Source organism: Urtica dioica, chromosome 2 (assembly GCF_054948205.1).
Source record: "Urtica dioica subsp. dioica isolate 48M chromosome 2, U.dioica_male_clone48M_v1_H2, whole genome shotgun sequence".
In the NCBI taxonomy this organism is placed as follows: Eukaryota; Viridiplantae; Streptophyta; class Magnoliopsida; order Rosales; family Urticaceae; genus Urtica; species Urtica dioica.
This window is the reverse complement of record NC_142757.1, coordinates 15,070,706-15,088,115: the sequence shown is the minus strand read 5'-3', so window position 1 is coordinate 15,088,115 and position 17,410 is coordinate 15,070,706.

Genomic DNA, 17,410 nt, shown 5'->3' with positions numbered 1-17,410 from the left:
TTCTGTTTGGATTGATCACCTAGATAGGAATATAATTATTCATAGCCATACTTGCAATTTTAATCCGTAATTGTTAGAATTGCTAGTAATTAGTGGTACGACTACGGGTACGGGTTTCGCAAGGATCTTGTGCACGTAGTGAAAAGAGTAACCGGAATTAATTGAATCACGCGTGTTGAATTTATATTGTTCTTTTCGTCTCGCTTTCTGAATTCATTGCTGTTGTTAGATTAAATCTAGGCGCGTGTTCATTAGGTTGTTTAACAATTAGGGCTCTTTATCGGGGCAACGTCATGATTAGCTAATATCAAAGGATTGCGGAGATTATTGACCACGTGTGTCGATTTTCTGTGGACGTTGATTTCAATAGAGTTGTGCGAGTATTGTCGAACCAAGATTGAATAGGATTGTTGCGGGAGCGAATGAAACCTTAACCGTGTCTTTTCGCCATTTGGTTTTCTTTGTTAAATTCATAATTTTCAAAACCCCCGATTCTTTGTATTATAGTTATTTTTCTTGAAATTAGTTAGTCATTTAATTAATCTAGGTCCTTGTGGGTTCGACCCTTATTTGCTACTATACTTGGTATTCAATTAAGGAATTTATTTTTGATCGCGGAACGACACGCATCAAATTTTGGCGCCGTTGCCGGGGACCTTTATTTAATTATTCGACTTTTTGGTTTCAGTTATTTTTTTATTCCAGCTAACATTTATTTTTTTTTCTTTTGGTTCGAGGTACAAATTTGAAATGTCACACTATGAGATCCTCGTCCGTTTTCGCCAACAAGATTCGGAGCCTTTGCATAACATTTGGTGGAGATTCAAAAATTTGCTTCGTCGACTTCCATATCACGGATTTTCAAGAGAGGGACAACTCGACATATTTCTTAATGGCTTGAATACACGAGCAAGGGCTTGGGTTGAAAAAGGAAACGGTAATATCTCTTTTTACCAACAATCTATTGATCAAGCCTATTTTATGTTGGATAACATGGCAGAGTTCGATTATCATTGTTGGAAGTGTTCAATGAACAACTACGGTTGGGAGAGCGATTCTAACATGACTGAGCTGGGATTCTATGACGCTCAACAACAAGAAGCCGCGTCATTGGAAGATCTTGTAAGGACATTGGCGATCAAAACACTCGAGTTCCAACAAATCACATATGCCCAACTACAAAGCTTTGAAAATCACATGAGCTACTTGGCTACGACTTTAAGCCGATTAGAAGCTAATATCCTGGAGGTGCCACCGGAGCTCATCATCGAAGAATCCTTGCCCATTTTTCCAATGGAGAAAATGCCTCACGACTTCATATTTGACGAGTCATCGCATGAAGATGTTAAAGGCTATGAATCGCCAGGTGAAAATGATGAATCCCCACTTCGTATGCTAACATTGATAATCGCAGATTCCGTCGACAAGGATTCCGTGAAGCTTACTTCCTCTTTACCGACAAAAAGCAATGACCTTTCAAGCTCCCAAAATCTATGCAACCGAATCTGTTGTTACGTTGTTTTATTGGCTTTATTTTTTATTGCAAGTGGTATGGAAAGATGTCGAGTGTTATGTTTCCACTTCTGGATTGACATCTTTCCTCGTGTGTGCAGACAGTATTTCAGGCAAGTTTCCTGTTTCGACAGATTGCTTCGCTGGTGACTTATTGTTGAGTTATTGCCTTGCTGCTGTCTTCATTACAAGATATCTGCCTCGCTGGAGCCTTCATTGCAAGATATCCTTCGCTGCTATCTTCATTGCACGAATATTCACTTTGATGGAGTCTTTACTTTGTGATATTCGCTTGAGGCCGGGTAAGGAAACCCGAGATATCTTCCAGGATTGTCCAGCTGCTATAAAAGCCATGCGCTCTCCCTTAGCAGCCTCGACACTTTTGATCAAACACTCAGAGCTCTCAGACGTGCAAGACCGGCGGACTGGGAGGCTGTGTGTTTTGGTTTTAAGTGGTGTATTCTCTCAAACACTATTCCACAGATTGAGTGTATGTGAGAGTTGGGTTCTTGTGCTTTTCGTGATTGAAGGTTCACGTATCACTGAAGACGGAAGGTGATCCGAGCCAGGAGGTTGCTCGAAGAGTGGAATTGAGACAGAGCTCAAATTCAGGGGGAGTCCATGTCTAGGTGATCACTGGTAGTAATAGTCTCTAGGTTTTATTGATTTGTTGATTGTAATCAGATATAACCTTGTGTGTACTATTGACTACAAGATAGTGAAAATCCTTTCCACTGGCTGCGTGCCCCCAGATGTAGGTGTGATTCACCGAACTGGGTAACCATATCGTGTGTACTTTGTTTATTGCACCTTTTTGTTGTTTATCCATATCTGTGTTCAAGCAAGTTGTCGGACACATTGTCAACACATTGTGTGCGACATCTTGCCTTTGCAACTAATCAGAATTTCAGAATCGAAGTTAGTTGGTGCACCACATGTTCGCCATTCGTATCATGCCAAGCTTGAGGGAACCCAAAACGAAGATCCATTCGTGGTGGCGTACTCGATTCTCCACGGGAGAACACCCTATTTTGAATAACATCTACTTCATGTCGGGCCAAAGACGGTAAATCAAGCGCTTCTCGGGAGGCAACCCGAGGTTTTTATAAGTTTTTTTTTATCATAATTTTTTTTGTTTGTTTCTAAAAAAAAAAGGGGCAGTACCGCGGTACAGATCTCTTGTACCACGGTCTGCACAATTTTCTGAAAAATTCCTCTCTGTGTACCGCGGTACAGCTCTTTTGTACCGCGGTACAGCCCGTAAAAAAAAAAAAAAAAAACTATTCCTCTCGTTCTCGAGTTTCTCGACGTGCTCCACTATGGCGAGTAGCTCCAAGGAGACCTTGTAACACCATGACAGAGTTTCGCTCCGCCGAGTTGCACAATCGTTCCACCATCACCATGACAACGTTTCATCGAGGGAGTTTTTCATTTCCTTACACTTTGATTTTGTGCTATATTTTCACATCGAAGACTATGTGTGTCATAAGTGTGGGGGGATAACTCATGTATATTATTATGCTTTCTAGGGTAACTTATTTATTTTCTCGTTTTGTGCGATTTTGAATCTCAAATACTTGCTCAATCTTGGTTCAACAGTTTTCAAAAAAAAAATATTTTATTATCGGAATTAATCCCAACACAGCTTGAACTCAACTTCCTAACTTGTTTGATATGTGACTTGTTTTTGCTCAAAACATCATTCCCTTGAATACTTTATCATGGACAAAGAACTAATGTTGCGCGAGTGTGACTTGTCAACTATTTGTTTAACTGTTTTCGGTTCATTTGTTCTCACCAGGGCCAGTCTAGAACTCATCTTCGGTAACCGTTCGAAGCGCGATGTGCGATCGTGCCGATGCTTAGAGAATGATTGAGGCAATTAGGATAATAACACCATGGCCAAATCGACCAAGTTCCCTCATTGATGCTCTGCGAGAGCATCCCAATAGTAAGCCCCTCTCAGCCTTTCACGCTATAGCCATTTTCTTTTGAGCCATCCACATGACCAAGCCACTTAAAAATAATTCCCCTCCAAACCCTTGTTCACGAGTGATTTTGACGTTTTAGGGTGTTACTTACCTGGAAATTAGGGTTGAGAGACATTTTTCTTGGTGTCAAAGATGTTTTATAGGATTCGGACATTATTTCGAACTTGTGTAGTTGTTTTGAAAAAAAAAAGAGAGTATGAATTCCGGGAGTTGAGATGCTAAAAATGATTGAGTTGAAAGAGATGTTGCGAGAAATACTATTGTGAAATGAAAGTATAGTTGTAAAAAAAAAGAGAAAAAAAAGGAAAAAAAAAGAAAAAAAAAGTCGATCATTACAAAAGATCAGGTGCCCTTGTTGATGCAAAATAGTGTTTGGTTGGGTATCAGTGCTTCGAAAGAAATTGGGATTTGGAAAATGGGTAAAAAACTCCTTAGCGTCAAATGAACTCGTGAACCTTCAGAATCCCAAATTCCCTCCGTTACTTAGCCCGCATTTAACCCCATGGCCCCATTACAACCCTTGAAAGACCTCATGACTTTGAGCAGAGCCTTCGTTTAGTGGAGACGGTTCCGGAGTTCGAGCATATCATCTGGTCCTTTCAAGATACAAACTAAAACCGGGGGCAGTGGGTAAGCAAGTTGACATGTTCATTTTGCAAAAGATATACCGGGTAAAGTGATTCATTCTCATTTCCATTCGAGCAAAAACAATAAGTACATGTGGAGCACTTTAGGAACTTGTATTTCGAGAGGTATTGGGTCATGATCGGTATGTTCTTTCACGTCATCTAACTGTTGAGATATGGATTGAGATTTGAGTATTTCGGATTCTGTTTTTAGTTAGCTTTTTTTTTCTATTTTATTTATTTTGTTAATTTTTAGGATTTAATATATGAGTTTGTACGGGGACGTACAAAACGATAGTGTGGGGGGATTTGATAAGTGCATAATTCTTGTTATTTTATGATCATTCTTCACCACGTTATTCATCATAATCACTTAAAATCACGTTTACAATTGAACATCTAATGATTTGAGTGTTTACATGTGTTTAGGTGAATCCGGAGGAGTTCGGAGCTAAAATGTTAACTTTTGGAAGTAAACGGATCAGCGCACTGAAGAGGAGCAAAGTAGTAGCTGTACCGCGGTACAGCAATCTAGTACCTAGGTACAGGAGCAAGAATCAGTGGCAGTACTGCGGTACACAACACGGGTACCGCGGTACAATTCCGTTAAAAGCCCAATACGACTCAAGTAAAGCCCATTCGGAGTGCAATTAAAAAGGGACTTCGGTATTTTGACCTAGCACACTTAGACTACGATTTTCAGAGCAAAAGAAGAGCTGCAAAGACTACGAAGAGAGAAGAGGAATTTCGGCGACAACTGGAGTACGGACGGTTTCCCCGTGGAGACCGTCCCGACTCCAAAACTCGTTCTATCTTCTTTCTCTTTTCTATTGCTTGTATTGTTTTTTTTTATTTAATTATGTCTAGTTAGGTTTTGAATGGTTAAGGGGAATTTCAATCCCAAAACATGAATTGAAGATCTTGGTGTAGACTTTGCTTTTTACTTCTTATATTGAAGTTGTTATTTCTTTTCCAATTGTTCAGTGTTCATGAATTGTTGTGTTTCTGTTTGGATTGATCACCTAGATAGGAATATAATTATTCATAGCCATACTTGCAATTTTAATCCGTAATTGTTAGAATTGCTAGTAATTAGTGGTACGACTACGGGTACGGGTTTCGCAAGGATCTTGTGCACGTAGTGAAAAGAGTAACCGCAATTAATTGAATCACGCGTGTTGAATTTATATTGTTCTTTTCGTCTCGCTTTCTGAATTCATTGCTGTTGTTAGATTAAATCTAGGCGCGTGTTCATTAGGTTGTTTAACAATTAGGGCTCTTTATCGGCGCAACGTCATGATTAGCTAATATCAAAGGATTGCGGAGATTATTGACCGCGTGTGTCGATTTTCTGTGGACGTTGATTTCAATAGAGTTGTGCAAGTATTGTCGAACCAAGATTGAATAGGATTGTTGCGGGAGCGAATGAAACCTTAACCGTGTCTTTTCGCCATTTGGTTTTCTTTGTTAAATTCATAATTTTCAAAACCCCCGATTCTTTGTATTATAGTTATTTTTCTTGAAATTAGTTAGTCATTTAATTAATCTAGGTCCTTGTGGGTTCGACCCTTATTTGCTACTATACTTGGTATTCAATTAAGGAATTGATTTTTGATCGCGGAACGACACGCATCAAGGGGAAGCCTCCAGGTCCTCTCCAGGAACCTCCGAATCCGACCCTAGGGAGTCATCGGAGTGAATCTCGTCCAAGACTGATTCGGACAGAATTATCGCAAGTTCGGCGGCCGAGGCCTCTATGTCAGACGCCCAGGGAAGCCCTGTGGACTTGGCCACCACGTCTCTCCACTTGGGTGAGGGGGCGTCGAAGGACGCCTCGCGGGAGACCAAGTTTATCACCAAGCGTGACGAGCGCGTTTCATGAATCCCTCTCTTCTTTCCCTTTGGGGCCACACCTAGTTGATGGGCCGCTCCTGGGCTCCGCCAGCTTGGCTAGTGCCGTGGCGTTCATCTCCAATTATGCGAGCCATTGATCGGCCACGCGAGGACCTTCCTCGACGTATATCGGAATCCCATTGAGTTCCTTAAAGGGACTCTTGGCCGCCCTCTCAGAATCCTGGGCAGGGCAGGAAAGGTCGACCTCAGGACCATCGACTTGGGAAAATAATTCACTCCCCATCAAAATGATGGAAAAATAGGCCAGCCAAAAAAAATTCAACTAAAAAAAGAATTTTTTAATTCTTAAGGCTGCCAGGTGTGAAGAAAAGGGGGATGGGACTATCCTATTTATAGGAAAGGAAGGAGTAGGAACCCTACTCCTAACCCCCCCCCCCCCCAAAATGCTTGATGGGCCCGACCCGCGCGCCAGCCTCGCACGCTCGCTGGCCCGTCGGCGTCATACAGCGCGCGGGCCCTACGGTCCGACAGGTCGGTCAGGACCCGGCCCGGCCCCCATGGGTCCGGCCCAAAAAAAAATCGTCAAGAGGGACAAAAAGATCTCAACGCCCTCGAGAATTAAATTTCACGACTCGCAAGCCATGTACTTGGGGGGCTAATGTTACCGGTTGATTTTGGGAAACCGGGAAAAAAAATATACCGCGCCGGCCGTGCGTCGCTGGCAAGACCACCTGCCGGGTCTCGGCCCGTGCACGTGCCGGCCCACCTGCGCACTGCATCACCGGGCCCCCGGCCCGCTCATGCGCCCAGCGCTCCCGGCCCACGGGCCCGCGCGAGCCCAACACTCCCAGCCCACGGGCCCGCGCGCGCCCTAGCGCTCCCGGTCCACCGGCCCGCGCGTGTCCTCATGCGTTCGCCCTCCGGCCCGCGTGCACCCTGGCATCCCTGGCCCTGCCCTCCGGCCCGCGCGCGTCCTCGCGCCCCCGGCCCTCCGGCCCCCGTGCAACCTGCGCCCGGACGCGCCCTCCCAAGCATGCCCGTCACCCCGCCTGCGCCCAGCTGCCTCCCACGCACACCGGTCACCTCGCCTGCGTTCGCTTCCTCGTGCGCGCCCTGCTGCCTCAGTCGAGCGCCCAGCTGCCTTGGCTGAGCGTCCCAGCGCCGGCCGAGCCCCCATCGGCCGACTTGGCCTCCCTTGGCGAGCACCGACGCACCCCTGCCGGGACGCCGGTCAGACAGCGCTCTCGGTCGAGCTTCAAGCCCCAGCACTCCCCGCGCCTGGCAGGGCTTCATGCCCGCGCGCTCCCCGCGCTCGGCCGGGCGTCACGCCTCACGCGCCTCATTCGCACGCCGTGCCCCGTGCCCTCCCATCCGGTGGGCCTCAAGGGGGCCGGCCCAAGGCTTCCTCCAAGCCTATAAATACCCCTTCATTTCCACTTGAGGGGGACCTTGAACCTTGATTAAAAAAACCTTTGGCCTCACTTTCGGAGAACTCTCTCCCTCCTCTCACCACGCTCTTGTGATATTCCAAGAACGCTCTCTCCTCCTCTCCCGACTCGGCTCAAAAATTTGAGAACCCCCCTTGACGAGAGGGAGCGCGTTCCCATTCTGCGACCTGAGCCTTCATAGTGCACAAGCTGCGCTCCCGCTTCTTAGCCCTTGAGTTAGAACTCTGAGCTACGATTTACGCGACCCCTCTATAGTCTACACTAGAAGCTACGAGCCAGGTCCTTCTCTAAAGTCTTGGATTCTCAACCTCCGAGACCAAGATAGCCCCCACACTTACATTGAACTATGTTCTGACCTGATCCCGGATGACGGGTACGTAGGCAGCCAACCTTTGTCACGGTCACACCCTCCAATACGCACCTCAGGGTCTGGAGGATGCAACTCGGTCTTTGAGTTCACATTTTTGGCCCGGGCGCGATAACTTGGTCCGGCCTTGGATCGAACCGGCCGAGGTTTTTAATCGTTGTTCATTTTCGTGCGACAACACATGCGAGGGCGGCAATCCGATCGGTCAGACTTTGGACCTCCTTAACTCGTCGAGGAGATCTCATATCAAGGTGTGCTTTGATTTTCTCAGGGTTCGCCTCGATTCCTCGTCGGCTAACAATGTATCCTAGGAACTTCCCGGACTCAACCCCTAACACGCATTTGTTGGGATTGACCTTCATTTTGTACCGGCGGAGAATTAAGAACATCTCCCTTAGGTTGTCTACGTGATTAGTAGCCAGTGGGCTTTTAACGAGCATGTCATTCACGTATACTTCCATAGTCTTGCCGATTTGATCGGCGAAGATCCAGTTTACCAATCGTTGGGAAGTAGCTTCCGCATTCTTAAGGCCAAAATGCATGACCTTATAGCAGTAGAGACCACGATCAGTGATGAAAGTTGTCTTTATCTGATGGGGCTCGTGCATTCGTATATGGTTGTATCTCGAGTAGGCATCCATGAAACGTAGTAGCTCATGTTCGGCCGTGGCGTCGATTAGTTGTTCAATGCGTGGAAGTGGAAAGCAATCTTTTGGACAGGCTTTGTTAAGATCTTTGTAGTCTATATAGATGCGCCACTACCCATTTGGCTTTTTAACCATGACCACGTTGGCCACCCACTTGGGGTATTTGGCTTATCGTATGAAGCCAGTGGAGAGAAGTTTTTCAACCTCTTCGTTTATAGCCAGGTATCATTCATTATTGAACGCGTGTCTAGCTTGTACTCTTTTGGCGATATTCTTATCGTCGTTCAACCGGTGCACTATCACATCGGGGTCTATTCAAGGCATGTCTGCATGAGTCCACGCGAAGACGTCCTTAAACTCCCGAAGGAAGGATGCGAGTTGAGTTTTGATGGCGAGAGGGAGTTGTGCACCGATCTTCACAACCTGGTCAGGTTTGGCTTCGTCGAGAACGATCGAAGTGAGATCATCGGGGGTGTCAACCTTCCGCCTCTCGATCTCATCACAGGGATCTAATTCCCCAAACTGCCGTGCATCTTTTTGATCACACGGGTAGTCATCTTCCAGCTGGTAGATCGTGTTAACCCTTTTTTCAGCGGGCTTGCTGTCCACTCCTTGGACGTAGCATATCCTCGCTTGGGTTTGATCTCCAGCCATGACGCCAATTCCCTCTTCGGTTGGGAATTTCACTAGTAGGTGATATGTGGATGTGATGTCCCTTAGTCTGTTCAAAGTGGGTCGCCCAATGATAACATTGTAGGGCGATTCCTAGTCAACCATAAGAAAGGAGACCATGTGAACGACCTCAATACCTCAGGTAGTTCCGAAGGTGACCGGTAAAGTGATGATTCCTTCAGTCATGACCTTTTCTCCCGTGAACCCAAACAAAGGTGTTTGGGTTGGGACGGGGCGGAGTCCCCCGAGCTTCATGCGCTCTAGGGTACTCTTAAAGATTATATCGGCTGCACTGCCGTTATCAATAAGGACCCTTTTCACCAAGTTGTTAGCCACTTGGGCTTTGAGGTCTATTGTGTCATTGTGTGGATGCACAACTTGCTTAGCCTCTTCATTGGTGAATTGTATTGTCTCGTATGGTACGGACCGTGGTTCCTCATAGGTGAGGTTAACCTGCCCGGCAAGGCCTTCTTGAGAGGCAGCCCTCAAGAGCTTTTTCCTTTGCCGGGCTGAATCCCCATCTTGCAGGCCACCCAGTATGGTGGTGACAACGTGGAGTTGTGTGTCAGTTGTAGCCGTGACCATAGCATGGTCAGTGTTAGTGTTGGTTCCTCCATCCTTTCCAGGCTATTGCTCGTTAGTGGTGGGGACTCCAGCACTTGTCTTTCGGAGAACGAACTCTTTGAGCTCGCCTCTTTGAATCAATGCTTCAATCTGCCTCTTGAGCGTGAAGCATTGAGAGGTCAAATGACCATAGTCTTGGTGGAACTCACAATAATGGGACCGGTCGCGAGATGTGGGGCCTCCTTTCATTGGAGCTGGAGTGGTGAATTTGTCACGCGCCACAACATAGATTCGATCTACCGGGGCGTTCAATGGTGTGAATTATGAATAGCCTCTGAAGTTGTTCGCAAGACGCGGTTTCTGAGACGTAGGGGGTCGACTATCAGAAGCTTGACGTCCCTTATTCACTTTATTTCTGGGGTTGCCCTGCTAGTTGTCGGGCTCGTCTCGATAGTGGGAGTTACGGTTATTGCCCCTACGACCGTCGAGGTAATCTTCGACCCCCATGAAAGTCCTGGCTCGGTTCATTAACTCGGCCATTATAGATGGGATTTTGCCTACGACAGACTTTAAGAAGCCTCCAGTGTTCAAGCCCTCAATGATCTGTAATTACGTCATTGTCGACGAAGCAGTCGACTTTGTTCGATTCCGCAGTAAATCGAGTGAGATATTGTCTCAAGGACTCATTATTCTCTTGCCTGATTGACCATGAGTACATCTTGGTTTTCTTTTGAACCACTGATGTAGCAAATCGTGCTAGGAACATGTCCTTCAGGTCTTTGAACAATTGGATGCTTCCTGGTCTTAAATTCTTAAACCACTCGAAACCGGGTCTGGTCCTCGGTAAGAGTAAAAGTTTGGCATAGAGCCCCATGTGCAACACCCTGCATCGACATCCAAGTTTTGTAGTGTTGCATGTGGTAAGTGGGGTCGGTTTTCCCACTGTAGAGAGGTAGGTTTGGAAGTTTGAAGTTTCCCGTGCATACCTCAGCACGGATTTGGGCGGTGAATGGCGAGGAATGTTCTTCTACGACCCCGAATGTATCACCGGCCAGGCCGCCTTCACGTAGATCACGTACATCATTGCGAAGATTGTTAATCATAGTGACGATGTCGAGGCCAGTGTTCGGAGTCACTCCCTGTTTGGGAGGAGTCACCTGACGCCTTTCATTCAACCCTTGTGTCGTGCGGGGATTCCCATTGATTGGGGCCGCATGATTGTTGCCCTGGCGGGCACTCAACCTCTCTCGTAGGTCTTCGTCACGACTGTTTCATTAGGCGGTAATCTGATCCCTCATGTCTCGTTTAGCGGCTTGCTTGAGTTTTGAGTAACACGCCTCACTCTCCGAGTTCCCCGACCTTCCTTGACATTTCCTCTTTGATCAAGTCGGTCATGGGCTGAATGTCAGGAAGTCTCCTCTTGTGAGGAAACGAGTATCACCTTTTTCTTAGGCGGTGGATTCGAAGTAACGGTTTCAATCTCTACGGGGAGTTCCCCATCTTTAGTTAGAAAAGTTTCGATATCTGCCAAAATTTCCAAACCTTCGTAGTCAGGATCATAGTCGAGCTCTTCATCTACGAGGTTTTCAGGTTCCCCTTTAGGAATGTCTTGCATAGGTCGGTTATTAGCGAGTTGGCGATGGTACCTTGCATTGGCCACATTAGTTGGCGAATCTTCTCTTCCATCTCAAGGATGCAGTTATCCCGACTATCTTGAGGCGGAGATGGTGAAGGAGTATGACTCTCATCGTGGAGAGATTCCTCATCACCATGCGCTCGGGAGCGCAAGAAGTATTTCTTCACCCCAGTTGCATTCTTGGGGTTATTCACGCCCTCAGAATGAACGGGTGGTTGGTTGCTCATATCTTTGTCAAGCCGAGAAAGAGGAGATTATGATGTAGAAGGCATTTCGGGCTGTATAAGTCGGGAAGTCCCCTCCTTTTGGCGCCAAAATATTGTCGCACGAAAATGAACAACAATTTAAAACTACGGGCGGTTCCATCGAAGGCCGAACCAAGTGATCACGCCCGAGCCAAAGTGTGAACTCGAAGGCCGAGTTGCACCCTCTAAACCCGGAGGTGTGTTTTGGAAGGTGTGACCATGCCAAATGTTGGCTGCGTACGTACCCGTAGTCCGGGATCAGGTCAGAACGTAGTTCAATATGGCGGTTGTTGCAATCTTTGACTCGGAGGTTGAGAACTTAAGTCTTTAGAGAAGGTCCTTGCTCGTAGCTTCTATTGAAGACTTTAGAGGGGTCGCTTGACTCGTAGCTTAGCTTTCTAACTCAAGGGTCAAGAAGCAAGTGAGCAGCTTGTGCGTTGTGAATACTCGAGTCTCATAATTGGAACACACTCCCTGTTATAGAAGGGGGTCTTGGATTTCTTAGCCGAGCTTGGAGAGGAGGAGAGAACTCTTAGAATGTCACAAGAGAATGGTTTGAGAGTAGAGAGAATTGTCTCTAAAAATGGGTTCCTCTTCAAGTGAAGAGATGGGGGGGTATTTATAGGTGTTGAGGAGGCTATGGGTCAGCCCTTATGGAGCCCATAGGAGGGCCGGGCGCGGCATGCGCGCGGGAAGCCTACTCGGCCAGGGCACGGGGCGCGCACGGACAGGATGCCCGGCAGAGCGCGGGGAACGCGCGCGGGCAGGAGGCCTGGCCGGGTGCGGGGCACGCGATTGGGCAGGCAGCGCGGGAGGGCGTGCGCAGGCCAACGGGCCGAGGGCGCATGGACCGCGCGGGCTGGGGGCGCATGGCCCGCGCTGGCGAGGGTGCAGAGCGCGCGCGGGTTGGAGGGTAAGGGGGCCGAGGGCGCAGGGCGCAAGCGGGATGGTGGGCCGAGGGTGCAAGGTGGGCACTGGCCGAAGGCCCGACCGGGGGAGCAAGGCGTGTGCGGGCTTGAGGCCTGGTGGGGTGCGTGCGCACGGGCTGACATGTGCATTGGCCGGGGGCCCGGTAGGCGATTTGGCCGTCAAAGTTCATCCGGCGAAGTTCGGCCGGCGCCGTTTGTTTTTGTTTTTCCAGTTTCCCGAAAACGACCGTCAGAGCGGAGTCCATGCATGTACTTCATCTTCCAAGGCTGATCAGAGGGATTAGGGAAGGAGCGAATCTTGCTAATGTGTCGAACTTCGTCGTTTATTCTGGTACAGACATTGAACCTTGTCGTAGGCCCATAAACTCGCGTACCTTGTTCGACAGGTTACTTCACTCAAATACTTCCCATGGAAGAGATTGAGAAAATGGACCCATGTCATCGAGTGGACATCCTCAGATGACGTCATCACCTCCCACCAGCCCCTAGCCTCATCCTCTAGTTGATTCACGGTGCAAGCCACTCTCTTGGTATCAGACAGCTACATGTAGTTGAAGATCTGATGCATCTTCTTGACCCAGTTCTCAGCTGCAGCTGGATCAACATGGCCGTCAAACATTGGAGGCTTCTGCTTATGAAACCTCTCATATACCGGCTCTCTCACAGGAGGAACGACGTCAGGAATCTGGAAGTTAAGCTCCTCAGGAGGATCCATAAACACTGGCGGCGGATTCTCTTGTCGTTCTCCTGGAACTGGAGGCGCTGGGTGCTGTTGACGCGGCGCGTTCAACCTCGTTAAGAGCTCTGCGATTGTGCGGTTCCGCTCCTCTAGCAGTTGCGCGAACCTTTGATTCATCTCGTCCCTTTGGGTCGCGTCAGCAGCTTGTCTCTCCAGCGCGCGTCTCATCTTCGTGAGATCCGCTGCTATAACATTCTCGGCATTAGATGGGTCTTGTCAAGGGCCCACGCTTTCTCAAACCTACATCTAGAAGAAGGCATGATAAAAATCCAAGTCACAACATCGAGAATGCAACGAATGAAACATATCAACACATGATCATAACTCAAAACGAGATTTCATAAAAATTTCTCATATCTACATAAAGTCAAAAAGATATATACAACCTGCATTCAGGCATCTACTAATTACACATCACATGGCATCTATCACTATATACATACATCTACATACTCCCAAAATAGACTAGCCTTCTCCGAGGCTCAGTCAGACGAGTTTCAAAAAGAAAAACATAACCGGTCAGAAAAAAAACAAAAATGGTACTCCTATTCTACTACATGACTAACTCGCATCCTGTACGCTCATGCACTTGGAGCAGCCAAAGGCGGGTCTTCCTCCCGGTCCTCATCCTCATCTTGATCCTCCTCTGGATCCTCATCTAGATCCTGATCCACATCACGATCTCCCTCGTTAGTGTCACCCTCACCGTCCTCATCATTGGACTCTAACTCCACCATTGACGGAGCGGGTGGCGGAACGATCAGCGGGGGCACGACGAGTGGTGGAACTATTGGCGGAACAGCCGGTGGTGGCACGACCAGTGGGCGAACTGTTCTAGATACTCGACGCGCTGATGCAGTTTATGTTGGCATTGGTGCCCACAAGAAGAGTGGTAGTCATAACTTATCTACATTTGATATAATAATGTCTTACGAAGATTATTGCTTGTAATTGTTGAATAATAAAAGTTGAAACTTTCATTCATTCTTCCTTTTCTGTTTGAAGCTTTATGATAAACCATAGTCTTTATTCCTTAAACAAACCTAACAACAAATGAAGAGTCAAATATAGATTTGCATGAACAAACTCTTCATGGTTTACTTAAAACAGCATATTCACAATCTAAGGATCAAAGGGCTATTGATCTTAGTATGATTGTTAAGAGAATCTATGATGCCGGGTTATGAGGCATAGAGAGTTGGAGACTCTATAGTTCATCCTAGGTATCTTCTAAAGGTACTGAATTGACCAGTGCACTTCTAGAGACATTGTAAGAACAACCAATTTAACCTTTTCTGTCTCAGAGTCACTATGTATGAATTGCATCATGTTTACCTCAATCCTGAAATGAGACGTCATTTCATAGATTACGTACTCTCATTTGAGAAAGTCAGAGTTCTAGATTCAGTATGTATTATAGATAAGACCTATTGGAGAAGTACTAAGTTATGAAGATGTCATGAACAACTTTGTGAAGATCTCATAGACATGGAATTCATGTACAAGATTGTTGAAATGCAATGTATCACATCATGCTTTGTTCCTTGGAATGTGAATAAATGAACTGGCCAGTGTCCAAATTGAGTCATGACTCTTTTGGATGAATCAACGTGACTTGTTAGCTCCTCGTCAATACATTGTTTCTAACTTATTCATAAGCGACAAAGGAGTTGAGGAAATAACAACTAGGAGGGTAAAATGGTAATATTGTAAATCCCATCTAGTTGATGATAATCATGAAGGGTAAACATAGATAATATTCAATGGATCAACTCGTCACAATTAAGAAGAATTTTTTAGTAGAAAATATATTCATTTGAACCGAGAGATTTCAGTATCAACTCTTTAGTGGAGTCAGTTGACATTAAGCTAGAACTTGGAAAAGGTTTGTGAACTTTTGAGTCCAAGTATGCTAGCTCAAGCTTTGTTCATTTGGATCCATGAGGTCACTACCACAAGTCATTAGAGTAGGATTTGTTAAACTAGTAGCTAATGTTACCGGCCTGTCCCGACCCGGTAAAGCGAAGGCGAGAGCGGCAACGGCCGGCCCTGGGCCTCCCCTCGGCGCATGGCCGGCCCTGGGCCGTCGCTCGGCCAATGGCCGGCCCTGGGCCTTCACTCGGCCAATGGCTGGTCCTGGGCCTTCACTCGGTCAATCGCCGGTCCTGGGCCGTCACTCGGCCAATGGCCAGCCCTGGGCCGTCACTCGGCCAATGGCTGGTGACGCGATGCTCGTTGTGAGGAACACGATTTCCAGCGGAAGGATCGTTTTCTCCACAAGTTTGGTGACTCCGCGACCCAACGCCTATAGAGACGCGAACCTTGGAATAATGAAGATACCACAAACAATGGTGAAAGATCGTTTGATAAGTCGGGGATTGAATGACGCCACGATCGGAAGCGAAAGACCGATTGATAAGTCAGTTTGAACGCCACAAGACTCGTCTTGATAAGTTCGATAAAAGTTCATATAGAACTCAAGAGAAGACTCTCATTTTTTTTTTATCAAAATCTGGATGCTTTCTCATTAAAATGAAGATGAATTTATAGGCATGAAACAACCCTTCATGCTAGGAAAACCAAAAGCCTCATTTAAACCCATAAACATAATGAAAAACGAAATTATAACCCCCTAAGTAATCAGACCACATAATGACACCTCTTAAACCCAATAAATACAACATTTTGAATTCAGCCTACTAATAAAACGAAAATAAACAATTACCATTTGTTTCAGCCAACTAAAAGATACCAATTTAAGGTAAAACTTCATAAGAATCCCAAAAGTCATGCCCATTTATAATCCGGTGAAGAGTAAAACGTTTTTGGCTTCTTATCCATCTCTTCAATTGATTAGATGATGAATTAACCATTTTGCTTCTGGAAGCGTAGATCAGCCCATGCCAAGATTTATACTTTTTCCATTCATCTTGGCTTAAACCATGAAAGTCTTCATTGAAGTCTTGAACTCTTGTATTTGGAATTGGCTCGTTGACATGTCTTGGTTTAGACGCTGCCCTTATCATATCATACTCTCTCTCTTGGAAAAGATTTGTCCTCAAATCTTGCATGTTGTTTGCAGCGATTGGAGATATCTTGAACTCCTTTGATTAAGAGGAAATTACTTCATCCTCCAGGCTCTTGTTCTCTTCAAAATTTTTACCTTCAGATTCTGGAACTTCTAAGTTTACTTTAATAGGCTCTTCGTTCAGCGTAGTCACATAATCCTTCTCCGTTGGCTTTTTCATTTCTTTAACAACTTCAACACGCTGAACAAGTTCTTCCGTATCTTCTTGTTCGGTCGGTTGTTCCAACATGGTGTAATTTTCCATCAAAAAAATCCTCTCTAACCTCCTTTTCTTTTGAATCAGACTTCTTGGTTGTAATTTTTCTTCAACTTGATCTTAACTCTTCATAAGCTTTCTCGTTTCTTTTGAAACCATATCCTTCAGTTCACTCAAAACCTTATCAAAATCCATTTTCTTTTAATAAAACAATTAACAATCACTCATAAAAACCTGGGAGAGTTCTGCGGAAGGATCGTTTTCTCCACAAGTTTGGTGACTCCGCGACCCAACGCCTTTAGAGACGCGAACCTTGGAATAATGAAGACGCCACAAACAATGGTGAAAGATCGTTTGATAAGTCGGGGATTGAATGACGCCACGATCGGATGCGAAAGACCGATTGATAAGTCAGTTTGAACGCCACAAGACTCGTCTTGATAATTCGATAAAAGTTCATATAGAACTCAAGAGAAGACTCTCATTTTTTTTTATCAAAATCTGGATGCTTTCTCATTAAAATGAAGATGAATTTATAAGCATGAAACAACCCTTCATGCTAGGAAAACCAAAAGCCTCATTTAAACCCATAAACATAATGAAAAACGAAATTATAACCCCCTAAGTAATCAGACCACATAATGACACCTCTTAAACCCAATAAATACGACATTTTGAATTCAGCCTACTAATAAAACGAAAATAAACAATTACCATTTGTTTCAGCCAACTAAAAGATACCAATTTAAGGTAAAACTTCCTAAGAATCCCAAAAGTCATGCCCATTTATAATCCGGTGAAGAGTAAAACGTTTTTGGCTTCTTATCCATCTCTTCAATTGCTTAGATTATGAATTAACCATTTTGCTTCTGGAAGCGTAGATCAGCCCATGCCAA